Below are 13,119 nucleotides of genomic sequence, written 5' to 3' on the forward strand. Positions count from 1 at the left end.
AATTGCCCTTCCTCCTTGAATTCCATGTCACGTTGCCTTTGTGCTGAAATGATTAATTGGTGATAAGACCAGAGAGGATGACCCTCTGGAGACTTAACCCACTTCAAGCGGAGCCTTCCATATCATGACACGGGAGGTTTCCCGAGGAACGGCTGGGGCCCTGAAATCCCTGAGGTGGTCATTAACAGATAAAAGCCAGAGGAATCTAGACGTTTTCCGATAGGTTGTTTGACACAATCTTCTTTCCGTCAATAATAAGAAAGGATATTGGCTTCGTTGTTACTTGATGTAATTTCAGAGATAGTCGCAGACGAACTCAGTCATTTTCTGTAGTTGCCCCAGCAACTGCCCTTTCCTCCTGCTGCTGGAAGGATCGTGCTCCCTTGCTAGGGTGGTGATTGATTTCTCAGGTGTGCCCATCAAAATGCCCTGTGAAATGTCACCAGAGCCCCTGATGGCTCCAGGCCTTGCCTTGGGTGCATTGTTTTCCAAAGTTCCTTGTTGTGCTGGAGTAGAGGGAGTTTTGAATCACTCAGTAATATTTTCATCTAAATTAAGGGGTTGAGTTCCCTGGCAGAAAATTTCTGCAATTTCTGCCAGACTTTGGCTGTCCCTGAATGACACAGCCATGAACAAGCAGGTCAGCCCTTGCTCCAGTTTGAAAATCTTTGTGTTTTGAGTTATTTAGCTAAAGTGAAACAGCACGCAAAATGCTGTGCAAGGCCACCCATTCTGTACTAGTGAATCAAATTCTCAAACGTCTGCTCTCTCTCCTCAGGGAGGAGAAAAGCAGCCTGACTCCCAGCGCTAGCATTCTGAGAGAGAACCAGAAAATGTCCGTCTGTTTTTTTTCTTTGATAAACTTCCTTGGCAAAGTACAATGACCTGAATTACGGCATGGCCTGTGGCCCAAGAATCCTGAAGTTGGCTTATGGCTTCGCAGACCTCTAGCCTTTCTTCAGGCAGTGGCGTCTGGCCCACAGAGCTGTGGGTCACTCGCTTGGCTTCCAGTAGCAATCACGCATTCTCTCCCTGATTGCCAGCACTACTGGTGGGAGTTAGAGCCACAGATAACCTCAAACAGAGCTAATCCAGAAGCCAATTCTAGCATTCGGTTTGGGAGGGCATTATTGCCATTTGCCTTTCTAGCTGGGAGCAAAACACATTTTTGTTCCCTAGTATATACAGCCTCATGGTGGGGGAGATAGACCTGCAGTTTGCTAATCAGCGAAGGAACCGAAGCCTGGAGTTTGTGGGGACTGAATATGCCTATAAAGGGTGCTCTCCTGGTGGAGAGAATGTGCCAGGTAGCTGAACCACAGGGAGAACGTGTTTATGCCTAGAATGTTGAGAAGGGAGTTTGGAGCACCTCCAGTCCAGAGGCGTCAGACTGTTCCCCGGAGCCCTGGAGAAGGGATGGAGGCACCAGGGCTACAAGAGGTGAGTAAGGCACAACTCTCACCCTCAAGGAGCTCATGGCCCAACAAATGGCTTAAAGCTTACCCAGTCATTTGTCTGACAAATATTTGCTGAACACTTAGCCAAGCAGATGGCTTTAGTAATCAAATCTCGGAGTAAAAGATATGCTAGATTGGAGGCCAGAAGTCTCTTGGGTAGCATCTCTTCTGAGCTGGGCTTGAGAGGTCATTACTTGGCCTTCAACCACACCTTGGGCAGAGAGCTCATCACCTTGTGAGGCCATGTATCCCTTGATTCCACAGCACTCATTGCTCAGAGGCTCACTCTGCACTGCACTGACTCCATCATCTGCCTTCTTATAACTTTCCTGGTTGAAACCTGCAGGAATACTGGGGGATAACTCGCTAACTCTGCCCTCCTACAAGAAGCTGACCTCCTCTCTCCCTAAAATGCAAACACACACACACACACACACAAATACACACATGCGAAACCTGAAATGTTGCTGGGTTTGTTTTGGCTTCTGTGCTTGGCAGTGTTGGTGGTGGTATATGCATGGTATACTGAATTAAAAAGAGGGCGGGGAAGAAGATTAGAATGATTGTGTTTGTCCCTATGCCTAACACATGCTTGGCACAGAGTAGGTCTTTAGGAAATATTTGCCAAAGGAATGAGTGAATGGATGAATTAATAAGTGAGTGACTAGAGTATGAGTTACTAACTAGGAGATAAATTTTTAGTGTTATGGACTGTGTCTCACATGTTTTCACATGCCCAGTACCTAAGACAGTGCTTGGTCCATAAATAACCCATTGCCGTTGAGCCAATTCTGACTCATAGTAACCCTATAGGACAGAGTAGGACTGCCCCATAGGCATTCCAAGGCTGTAATCTTTATGGTAGCCAACTGCCACATTTTTCTCCTGCGGAGCCTCTAGTGGGTTTGAACCACCAACCTTTTGGTTAACAGCCAAGTGCTTAACCACTGAGCCATCAGGGCTCCTGGTCCATAAGTAGGGGTTCAATTATAAGTAAGTTATAAATGAATGAGGGAATGCATGAAATTGAAACCACTGGCATATTTAAAAAAAAAAAAAACCGTTGCCATCAAGTCAATTCTGACTCATAGCAACCCCATGGGACACAGTAGAACTGCCGCATAAAGTTCCCAAGGAGTGGCTGGTGGATTTGAACTGCTGACCTTTTGGTTAGCAGCCAAGCTCTTAACCACTGTGCCACCAGAGCTCTATTGGCATATAAGTGGGTGCTAAATAAATGTTTGTTGTCTAAGCAAATGAATGAACAAACACATGAATGAATGAAGGAAAGAAGGGACAAGTCAAGGAAAGATGCTTCACTAGCAGAAGTTATAATAGTTATACTGCTTCAGCTGGAGGGGCATCATAGTTACAGTGGGTAGGTGAGAAAAGTATGACTCTATTTAACAAGACTGTTGGTTGCTTTTTCAGCATGAGAAGCTCTTTCCTATTGTTGACTCAGAAGTTCAGGCAGTCTGCCTTCGTCCTGCGGTCTTTTCTAACACGCCAGGGTTAGCTAGGTGAGATGGCAGAGGGTTTTTTTTTTTTTAATTAAACTCTGCTTTGCTTAGAGGTTCTACAGCTATTTGATTTGCTTTCCAGTTGCTTAAGGGAACACGTATGCTAACTAAAAATGGTTACAGATGCTAACAGAGAAGCTGCCTGGCATCGTAACAGAGAAAAGAAAGGTCTGGAGAAAGTAAACAACACAAACTAATGTCTGCACCTTTTTCCTCTTGGGGCCACCTAGAGATCCATCACAGACACAAGGAGAAGAGTGGGCACTCCATTTGTCCCAAGAGGTTTCCTCCTGACCTGGCATAGTCTGGTAGAGCAAGGCCATTTCCTCTAGGCATGGTACTTACCTTCTTAGAGCTGCAGTTTCTGAAGATAAGACTACATTCTGTTTTGATCACATCATCCCTGACCCCTGAAAGGCAGCCCTAAGATGGTACAGGGTCAAGAGTACTGAGATCTGCTTTGTTTTTCCTCCTGGGATCATTAGGCCCTCCAACCTCTGAGTCAACTCGGCAGCACTCCCAGGAAACCAGCTTTTACTTTGTCCTAGCAGGAATCTGACTCAGCCTCTGCCTCTTTGGAAGGAACTGTAATTTCCATGCCAATGATGAGAAGCAAAACCAGGAGTTACACATGATGCCCTCCACTTAGCAACACACCTTCTCACCAACAAGCTCCTCTGAAGATGCTACCTGATTGGCTCTCCTGTGCTCTGCTGGAATGAAGAACCTAACGCTGGCAACGGCTCTAAAGGTGATGCAGAATGTGTCACAAACTATAGGGCACTAACACATTGCCTAGAGAATTAAATGCCCTTCTCTCTGAGCTAATTAGCTCCTGGTTCTTTGTTAAATTGGGGTCATTTGCCAATTAACTTCCAAGGCAAGTATCTGGCACTAAAAGATGCTTTAAAGAAATAGGGGAACAAACTAGGGCAGTTCAATGCATGCCTCTGGACCAAGGGCCAGAAGCCACAGCCCTCCCTTACTTCAGAAGGGACCCTGGAGAATGCCTGGATGGCCCATGGGAAGAGCCAGTAGCATGCCGGGTGGTCAGTCTGTTTGCTGGCCCTTGCTATTAAGTTCTAAGCCCTGTAGCAGGGGACTGTAGGCCAAGTTGGGCAGGAAAGGGAGGCTACCCAAGGCCACCATAACTGGCTACAGGCAACTGTCCAGTGTTCAGGTCAGTTCAGCTAGACGAAGTTGAAGTTAAGTCTATTGGAATAAAATCAGGAGCAGCACTTCTAGGCCTCTGTAGTGGGTTGAATTGTGTCCCTTCCCCCAGCCCATCCCCCCCCAAAATACGTTGAAGTCCTAAGCCCCGGGACCTGTGAATGTGACCTGATGTGGAAATGGGGCCTTTGCCGATGTGATCAAGTTACGATGAGGTCATACTGGATTAGAGGGGGCTGTCAACCAATGGGAAACCCTGGTGGCAAAGTGGTTAAATGATACGGCTGCTAACCCAAAGGTGGGCAGTTTGAATCCACCAGATGATCCTTGGAAACACTATGGGGTAGTTCTACTCTGTCCTGTAGGGTTGCCATGAGTTGGAATTGACTCAGTGGCAATGGGTTTGGTTTTTTGTAATCCAATGACTGTGCCCTTATAAGAAGAGGGCCATTTGGGCACAGGCACACAGGGAGGAAAATGCCATGTGGAGACATAGATACAGGCATAGGGGAGAAGGCCAGGTGAAGTTGAAGGCGGGCACTGAAATTATGCACCTACAACCCAGGATCACCAAAGATTGCCGGCAATCACCAGGAATTGGGAGTGAGTCAGTCCTGCCGGCACCTTGATTTTAGACTTCCAGCCTCCAGAACTGTGAGAGAATACATTTCTGTTGTTGTAAGCCAACCTGTTTGTGATAATTTGTTACAGCAGCCACCCTAGGAAACTAGTACAGCCCTTCTACGTGCTCTGGGCCATCAGACGTCTGGGAGTCTGAAGGTCAGTCCTATGAAGTAGGATAGCCCATGTCCGTTGACATGGCCTTGACCTGGGTTGATCTGCCTTACTTGGATGTTACTGGTCACTTCAAGTAGGCACCTCTCAATCATGTGAATTTCTTCTGACGTTTTGAGAGCGAATCCACTTAAAATAGAAAATCCAACACATTCAGCCAATTAATGAGTTAAAACACTATCCAAGGCCCTTGTAGAGGGAAATCAGACAAGCAGTTAAGGAAAATCTAGACCAGCTTTCTGAAGAGATGTGAATATGAGACCAACACATATAGAGACTCTTGAAATGATCCAGTGACATTCTCCAGTAGATATCTATCCCTCAGAAATTATTGGTAGCCTAAAGAGCATTCCCTTGATTCTGGTCACTTCTCAGGATGGCACGGGTTAGAATGATACCAGAACCTCATTTACAAACTGGAAATACTGCTTCTAAGAGTTGAGGGACAGGGTTTTGCAATATTGCCTTCCTTTGCCTTTCCAAATTAGGTTGCAGGTATATAAATGTCCATGTGTTATGGTCTCTAAGCACTACAGCCCCCTCACAGTCTGGAGACTGGAGGCAGGTACTCTTGAAAGTTAGCCTTCATGTCATTAGTTTCTACAGGGGAGGAGGAAATGAGATCAGACATTGTTCCACGAGTAATTTCTGTATCAGATATTCCTTCACACAGCTGCAAATCAATAGGAATTGAAGTGAGAGGGGCTATTAGGAGGTGTTGTGCAGTGACTAATGAGACTAGTTACCATCTGCCTAAGCTGGACTGTGAATAGAGAATTAAATGCTTTTGCCTTGAATTGCTGAGATATCATCCTCATTTAGAGTTCTGGGTGGGTTCTACTCTTCACTAGAACCTTGGTATATTTAGTCTGTACGTCGTCTCAAGTAGCACAGGCAGTGTGAGGAGACAGCAATGGGCTTGGTTGCAGCTCAGATGCGCCAATCTAATTCCAAATTAAAATAAAGAAAAAGAAAGTAAAAATTGCTACATCAAAAAAATATATATATATATTTTTTACATCAAGGCACACATAAATTTGATATAGGTTGTATGTAGCTCCTCTATCAATATTTTCTTGGGCTCTTCTGACTTTTAAGAACCCTTTCAACCCTATTATCTTATAGTTATCCATTCAATATCCTTATTTCCTAAATGGAAAAAATGAGTCACTGAGGCAAAAAAAAAAAAAAAAAAAAATTACCCAAGAGTTGTTTAAGTTGCTGTTTACATCAAATCCATTGCTGTCAAGTCAACTGTGACTCATGGCGACTACATGTGTTACAGAGTGGAACTGCTCCGTAGGGTTTTCCTGGCTGTCATCTTGACTGGTAGCCCTGGTGGTATAGTGATTAAGAGCTCGGATGCTAACCAAAAGGTCTGTGGTTTGAATCCACCAGCTGCTCCTTGGAAACTCTACTGGGTAGTTTTACTGTGTACTATAGGGTCGCTATGAGTCAGAGTCGAATCGACGGCACTGGGTTTTGATAGGGTCGCTATGAGTCGAAATTGCCTCGACAGCAACAGGTTTAGCTTGTTTTAATCTTTATGGAAGTAAATCACCAGGCTTTTCTTCTGCCGCATGGCAGGGTGTGTTCAAACTGGCAAACTTCTGGTTAGTTGTTGAGCACAAACAGTTTGCGCCACTCACTGAAGATGGTGCTATAATTCTACAGTGTTCATAGTATCTGCCTGAAATTGTTGGAAAAGAGAGTTGAGAAAGAGTAGAAAGAGAAGAGAGAGAAAGGATGAGAGAAAAAAGAGAGGGAGGGGAGTAGGAGAGGAGAAGAAGGACTAGAAAGGGAATGGAAAGAGGAAATGAGAAGAGGGAAAAGACGAGAAATTAAACCACTCAGGCATGGTAAGGGAAGATGCTATGGGCTGGGAGTTGGATCTCCGCCCCACCCACACCTAAACTAGCTGCATGACTAAAACAAACAAAAAAACCCACTTGCCATCAAGTTGATTCTTGCAGCAACCCCATGTGTGTCAGAGTAGAACTGCACTTCATAGGGCTTTCAAGGCTGTGAACTTTCAGAAGCAGATCACCAGGCCTGTCTTCTGAGGCACTTCTGGGTGGATCTGAACCACCAACCTTTCAGTTAGTAGCTGAGTGCTTAATGGTTTGTGCCACCCAAAGACTGTAATTAAACCTGTCTGAATCTCAGTTTCTTCATCCGTAAAATGGGACTAACTACATCTGTCCTGCCTTTCTCGCAGAGTTTGCCAGACCACAGGAGAGCATGCATATGGAAGAGCTTTGGAAGCACAAAGTTCAACTCGGAGGTGGCATTATTGCAGAAACAGTTACTCTGTATTAGGGAATTCAGGTTTCTTGTTACTCTGGAGGGTCCCTTAAGACGTTTGAACTCCCCTGTGGTATCAAGTGAGGAGTGCCACATGTTACAACAGGGCCAATGTGGCCTTAGTTTATAAACAGCCAGGATTCCAAAGCAATCCCAGAAGCAGGAGGGTGAGCTGCCCCAAGCGGGCTCCAGGCACCAGAAGTGGAGGTGTCTCCCTGGTTTTGCATGCCAAGACATCCACACTTGGAGCAGCCACAGGGCAAGTTTGATCAGGAACCAGCAAAGCAGAGAAAGACCTCAATTGAGAGGCCTTGCCCTGTGGGCAGGCTTCCTGCTGACTTGAATGGGAACTTTACACTGGTAAGGAGCTGTGGACTGGGTTGTAAATTTTAAGTATTCCCTGGGCTTTCTTATAAGCGAATCTGCTGTCCTTTTGGCCCGGGAAGCAGAATTGAGGCCTCTTACCCAGGCCCAAGTGATGGGACAGACAAAACAGGAGAACTATTTCTAAACTCTTAACAAAATGGCTTTTTCTCAGAGTCTAAGAGGCAACTTATAGGACCATAATGTGAGATGCTCCGACCCCCCACCATGGCATAATTCTCAGGTATTATAAGCACTGAGTAATTTAGCCCCTCACTTGCCTCTCATAAGACCTTTGCCAGCTGGACACCCTGTTCTCTTAAAACAAAGACAGCAGAATTCAGGGCGCTTCAATGGCTCAGGGTGCACCATCACAGAAATTAATACAATACCAAAATAAAACCAAACCACAGTTACCTTTAAATAGCCTCTGAAGGTAACTGGTTGAACAGCCTCTACCTTTGCCCTGACCTTGAGCTTGCCCAGACATCCATCAAGGTAGGTTAACCTAAAGTTCATCTAAAAAAAAAAATCCATTGCCATTAAGTCAATTCCGACTCCTAGCGACCTATAGGACAGAGTAGAACTGCCCCCATAGGGTTTCCCAGGGGCACCTGGTGGATTCGAACTGCCGACCTTTTGGTTAGCAGCCTAGCTCTTAACCACAAAGTTCATCTACACAACACGAATTGCTGCTCTGCATAACAAAGCAAGCGCCACAACACCAGGAGCCTGCATATGCAGCCATTTTAAGCTGGAGATTTAATTATTAACTTGTATCCCATTCAATGCAATCTGGGTAGCGAAAGCCATTAACGTGTTTGACCGCTAACAGAAAGGTGTGAACGGTTTGCACTGGATTACTAATCTAAAGGTTGGCGAACAAACCCGGGGTGATCTGTTTCCATTAATATAACAGCCAAGAAAATCCTGTGGAGCAGTTCCTACTCTGCAGCATGTGGGGTCTTCATGTTGGTATTGACTCGAAGGCAATGAGTTTGGTTTGGGTTGTCCTATCCAATGGAGTCACTGGGTGGTGTAAATGATTAACATGCTTGCCTGCTAACCCACCCAAAGTCACCTTGGGAGAAAGGTCTGGTGATCTACTTCCAAAGAGAAAGAAAGAAGAAGAAAAAAAAAAACCCTTTGGAGCACAGTTCTACTCTGATACACATAGGGTTACCACGAGTTGGAATTGACTGGACAGCAGCAACTTTTTTTTGGCTTTTATTCAATATTGTTCGCTTGGAGGAGCTTGAGAATTGGTTGCCCTTTATAAGATTTCTTCTTCAAAATGCCAAATAGTATTTTGCTATGAGAAAAAATCTAAATTGACTTACTGGTATGATTTGGAGATGGATCCAAAGGCTCTCTCCCCAGCTACCCCCAGATTCAGAGACTGTCCGCTATTTGTGTGTGTGTGTGTTTTAAAAACAATTTATTGTGCTTTACATAAAAGTTTACAGAGCAAATTAGTTTCTCATTCAAAAATTTATACACAAATTGTTTCATGACATTGGTTGCAATCCACACAATGTGTCAGTCCTGTCCCTCTTTCTACTTGGGGCTCTTTGGTTCTATTCATCTGGTTTTCCTGCCCTTCCTGCCTTCTCATCTTTGCATTTGGGCAGATGTTGCCCATTTGGTCTCATATACTTGATTGATGTAAGGAGGACATTCCTCACAGATGTTATTGTTTGTTTTATAGACCTGCCTAATATTTGGTTGAAAGGTGAACTTTGGGAATGGTTCAGTTCTGAGTTAGAAAGGTGTCTGGGGGCCATCTCCCCTATTTGTTGGTGCTGGGATGAATGTTTGCTTCTTAAAGGTATCCTTGAGGAAACCTGACTTTAAAATATTCTGTCACCTGTCAGATCACACGTCATTAGTAAAATTGGCTATCAGCTACCATCTGGGTGGCAAAGCTGTGTCAGACGCTGTCCAAAGCACTTTACAAACATCACTTAATTCCACAGAAGGAGTGAACATTGTCTTCATTCTAGGGATGAGAAAGCTGAAGCTCAGGGAGATTAAGATACATGCCCAAAGCTATAGGGCCAGGATGCAATCCCAGGCTTCTCTGGTCCAGTGTCTGGGCTCACACCACTGTGCTGTGCTGTTTTCTCATCAGGAGAGGCTAATCAGTGGTGGAAAGAAAACTGGGTTCTATACCAGACTGACTGCTTTGGGTCCCAGCTCTGCGACCTGGGTAAATGAATTACTTACCTGTCTATACTTCCCTTCTCGATGGTAAAATGGGAAAAGTGATGCCAACCTCATCTGCCTCACAGAGTTGTGGGATCAAATGCAAAGATTTGTGAAACTGTAACACACCTCACAGCCATTAGGGGTTATACTGGTGTTCCAGATTAGAAAATTATCGCCCCATGTCATGATGTCAAGGGACTTATTCTAAGAACATTTTAATGGAAGGAAGTGACGAGGATGATGACACCTTACCTATGGTTGTTGGGGTGCTTGGAGGGAGTGGGAGATTACATTTTCCAAAGCTGACCATAAATTGATAGATAGAGATACAGGTATAGGTATAGATACAGATACCTTCCTCTACTCATTTGTCAGTTTGTCATACTGTGGTGACCTGCATGTTGCCATGATGCTGGAAGCTATGCCACTGATATTTCAAATACCGGCAGAGTCACCCATGGTGGACAGGTTTCTGCAGAGCTTCCAGACTAAGACAGACTAGGAAGAAAGGCCTGCCTACTTCTGAAAATTAGCTAGTGAAAATCTTATAGATCACAACGGAACGCTGTCTGACTGGCTCGCTTTGGACGCATCATCAGGAGGGATTAATCTCTGGAGGACATCATGTTTGGTGAAGTAGAGGGCCAATGAGGGCAAGGAAGACACTTGGCGAGATGAATTAGCACAGCAGCCACAACAATGGACTGGAACATGACAGCGATTGTGAGGATGATGCAGGACGGGCAACATTTCATTCTGTTGTACATAGGTTGCCATGAGTCAGAGGCAACTGCACAGCAGCTAACAACAACAACGTAAATATCTTACCCCGCAGGACCTTCTTATAATAAGATTGTACTCTTTCCGCTGAGGGGTGAGGGCCTCATGTTCTTTGCCCTTGAATCTTAACAATGGTTTGCAACTTTCTTGACCAATGGAGTGCATTGGAAGTGATGCTATATGACCAGTATTAAGTAAGGCTAGGCCATAAAAAAGGATGCAGCTTCCAACTGGCTTTCTCTCTCTTTGGATGTTTGCCCTTTGAACCCAGCCACCATGTTGTAAAGAAACCATGTTTGTGTGGAGAGGCCATGTGAGGTGTTCTAGGTAACAGACACGGCTAGGCCTTCAACTGACAACCTGCATCAACCTCCAGACATATGAGCAAATGAACCATCAGATAATTCCAGCCCTAGACTTTCATATCTTCCAGCTGAGGCTCTGGACATACTGGGGCAGAAATTTTGTTTTTTTATGCATAATCTGAATTCCTGAACCACAAAAACTGTGAAAGAAATGGCTGTTTTTGTTTTAAGTCTCAAAATTTGGGGTGATTTGTTAAGCAGCAACAGGTACTTAATAGAGGGAAATATTAAAACAGGATCAAAAGGACTCCACGATAACATCATAGTTTTCCCTAAGGTGCACCCTGCCATGAGAGTTTCCCATTCTGGAAGATCAGGAGGTTGCTGGAAGGCAGGAGACAGTGAGGCTAGACCAACCTGGAACTATAGACATACAAGGAGGGACCAGCCCCGGGCCACAGAAAGGCAACTAACAAGGCAGGCACAGCCGTACTGGGTAGGATGACGTTCAACACTGAGAAGGTTTTGAGATCTCGCTAAAGGGGCATTCTTATTAAGAGGCACTCTGGGACAACAGGTATAAACATGAGTATCCTGAGTAAACAGGGATTTTTTTCCCCATTGCAGTTGAGTCGATTCCACCCTATAGGACAGAGTAGAACTGCCCCACAGAGTTTCCAAGGCAGCAGTCTCTACAGAAGCAGATTGCCCTCTTTCTCCCGTGGAGTGCCTGGTGGGTTCAAACCTCTGACCTTTTGGTTAGCAGCTGAGCCCTTAACCACTGCACCACTAAAAAAATTTAGGGCTCCTTAAATAGGGATTTAGAGACACCGAAGCTAGTTTTGACACTGGGTAAGTCAGTAAGAGGTGATGAGGATTCTGATAGCCGGGTGACTACTGCAGGGGGAAATCTAGGAAGATCACTATTTTGAGGTCTGGGTGGGGAATTCTGTTGGTACTGGTTACAGAGTCACAAGGCTGGGGTGAAGAGGCAGGATTCAAGTCCTGGATGGGGAGAGGGAGGCCCAGTCCTAATGTCAGAAAAACTACGAAGGAAAACACATCACCATTAGACTGCTCCAACTCTGAGAGGGTGAATTCAAGTATACATTTTGTTGCGAGAAGCTTCTTACCTGGAAGGGGAGTAAAGATGGAGAGAGGCATAAAGAAGCCATCTGGAGTGTGTGTGTATGTGTGTGTGTGTGTGTGTAGGGAGAAGAGAGAGGTGGGGAAATGACGGGGGTAGAAGGAAGCTTTTGGGGCAGCATGTTTTGGGGCACACCTGTGCTGGGGCTCTGGCAGTTCCAGATCCCAAAGAATGCAGTGAGGCTGGGATGTCCCCTTCAGCCCAACAGCTCCGTGGAAGGAGCCTCTAGCAGCCTGTCCAGTCTCTGCTTCATACTCTTTAGAGAATAGGAATTTGTCTGCAAAGGAAAGACCACACACAGTCACCAACTACACCCCTGCTGTCACCCTAAATGACACTGGTATGGCTCAATTAAAATTGCGTGACAGGGGAACTGGATTACAAGGACATCATGGTTGTAGATTTCTCCATGAGATGACTTGCTGAAGGACTCAAAGATTCTTTTCTATCAAAAAATAGTGCACTTTTATATAATCTCAGAATAAACTCTTGCTGGCGCGTCATATTTGACATAGCTGATTCCAGGTAATTTGGGTCCTTTCTGCCATGTTTCTAACAATTAAAGATGATTATTTCTCCTCTGGAAAGCAATCGGTTGGAGGATCAAACACACCCAGCAGCTCTGCGTAAGAAAGACCTGGTGATCTGCATGGGGTTACTATGAGTCAAAATTGACTTAATGGCAAACAACAACAATGTTCCCTGGTCACACACTCTGCTTGTGCTCAATGGACTAAATTATGTCTCTCTATAATTTTTTTTTTTATACGGTTGCTTGTAAATTCCCTGTTAGTTTCTGAACATCTTGCACTTCTATATATTGACATTTCCAAACCTCTGTTCTTTTACCAGATTTAGACTTTCACACTTGGGGAGTTGAGCAGACATTTTATGCTGTTGCATAAAGCAGTGGCTTTTAATCGTCTTTGACCATGATTGACATTAAGGAACACTTTTTACAATGTGACCCAGTAAACACACACACATCCCATACACAAAACTGAAACACTGCAGTATTACTTACTCTCACAAAGCACTGTGTTTTGTGCTCTGATGGCTTCCGTGACATT

The 13,119-nt window shown here is 44.9% G+C and overlaps 1 protein-coding gene across 6 annotated transcripts in view; it reads right to left on the bottom strand.

Moving 5' to 3' along the window:
* The window catches only part of ANKFN1 (ankyrin repeat and fibronectin type III domain containing 1), a 463,794-nt gene that overhangs the window by 263,082 nt on the left and 187,593 nt on the right, over positions 1-13,119 (bottom strand). The window contains exon 2 of one of the 6 annotated variants that reach the window (XM_049859418.1): positions 12,185-12,326. The exons of the other annotated variants lie outside the window; for them this stretch is intronic. The gene's annotated coding sequence lies outside the window, so the exon portion shown is untranslated. The remainder of the gene's footprint in view (positions 1-12,184; positions 12,327-13,119) is intronic. 6 annotated transcript variants of the gene reach the window in all.

The sequence above is a fragment of the Elephas maximus genome, chromosome 19 (assembly GCF_024166365.1).
Source record: "Elephas maximus indicus isolate mEleMax1 chromosome 19, mEleMax1 primary haplotype, whole genome shotgun sequence".
Classification (NCBI taxonomy): Eukaryota; Metazoa; Chordata; class Mammalia; order Proboscidea; family Elephantidae; genus Elephas; species Elephas maximus.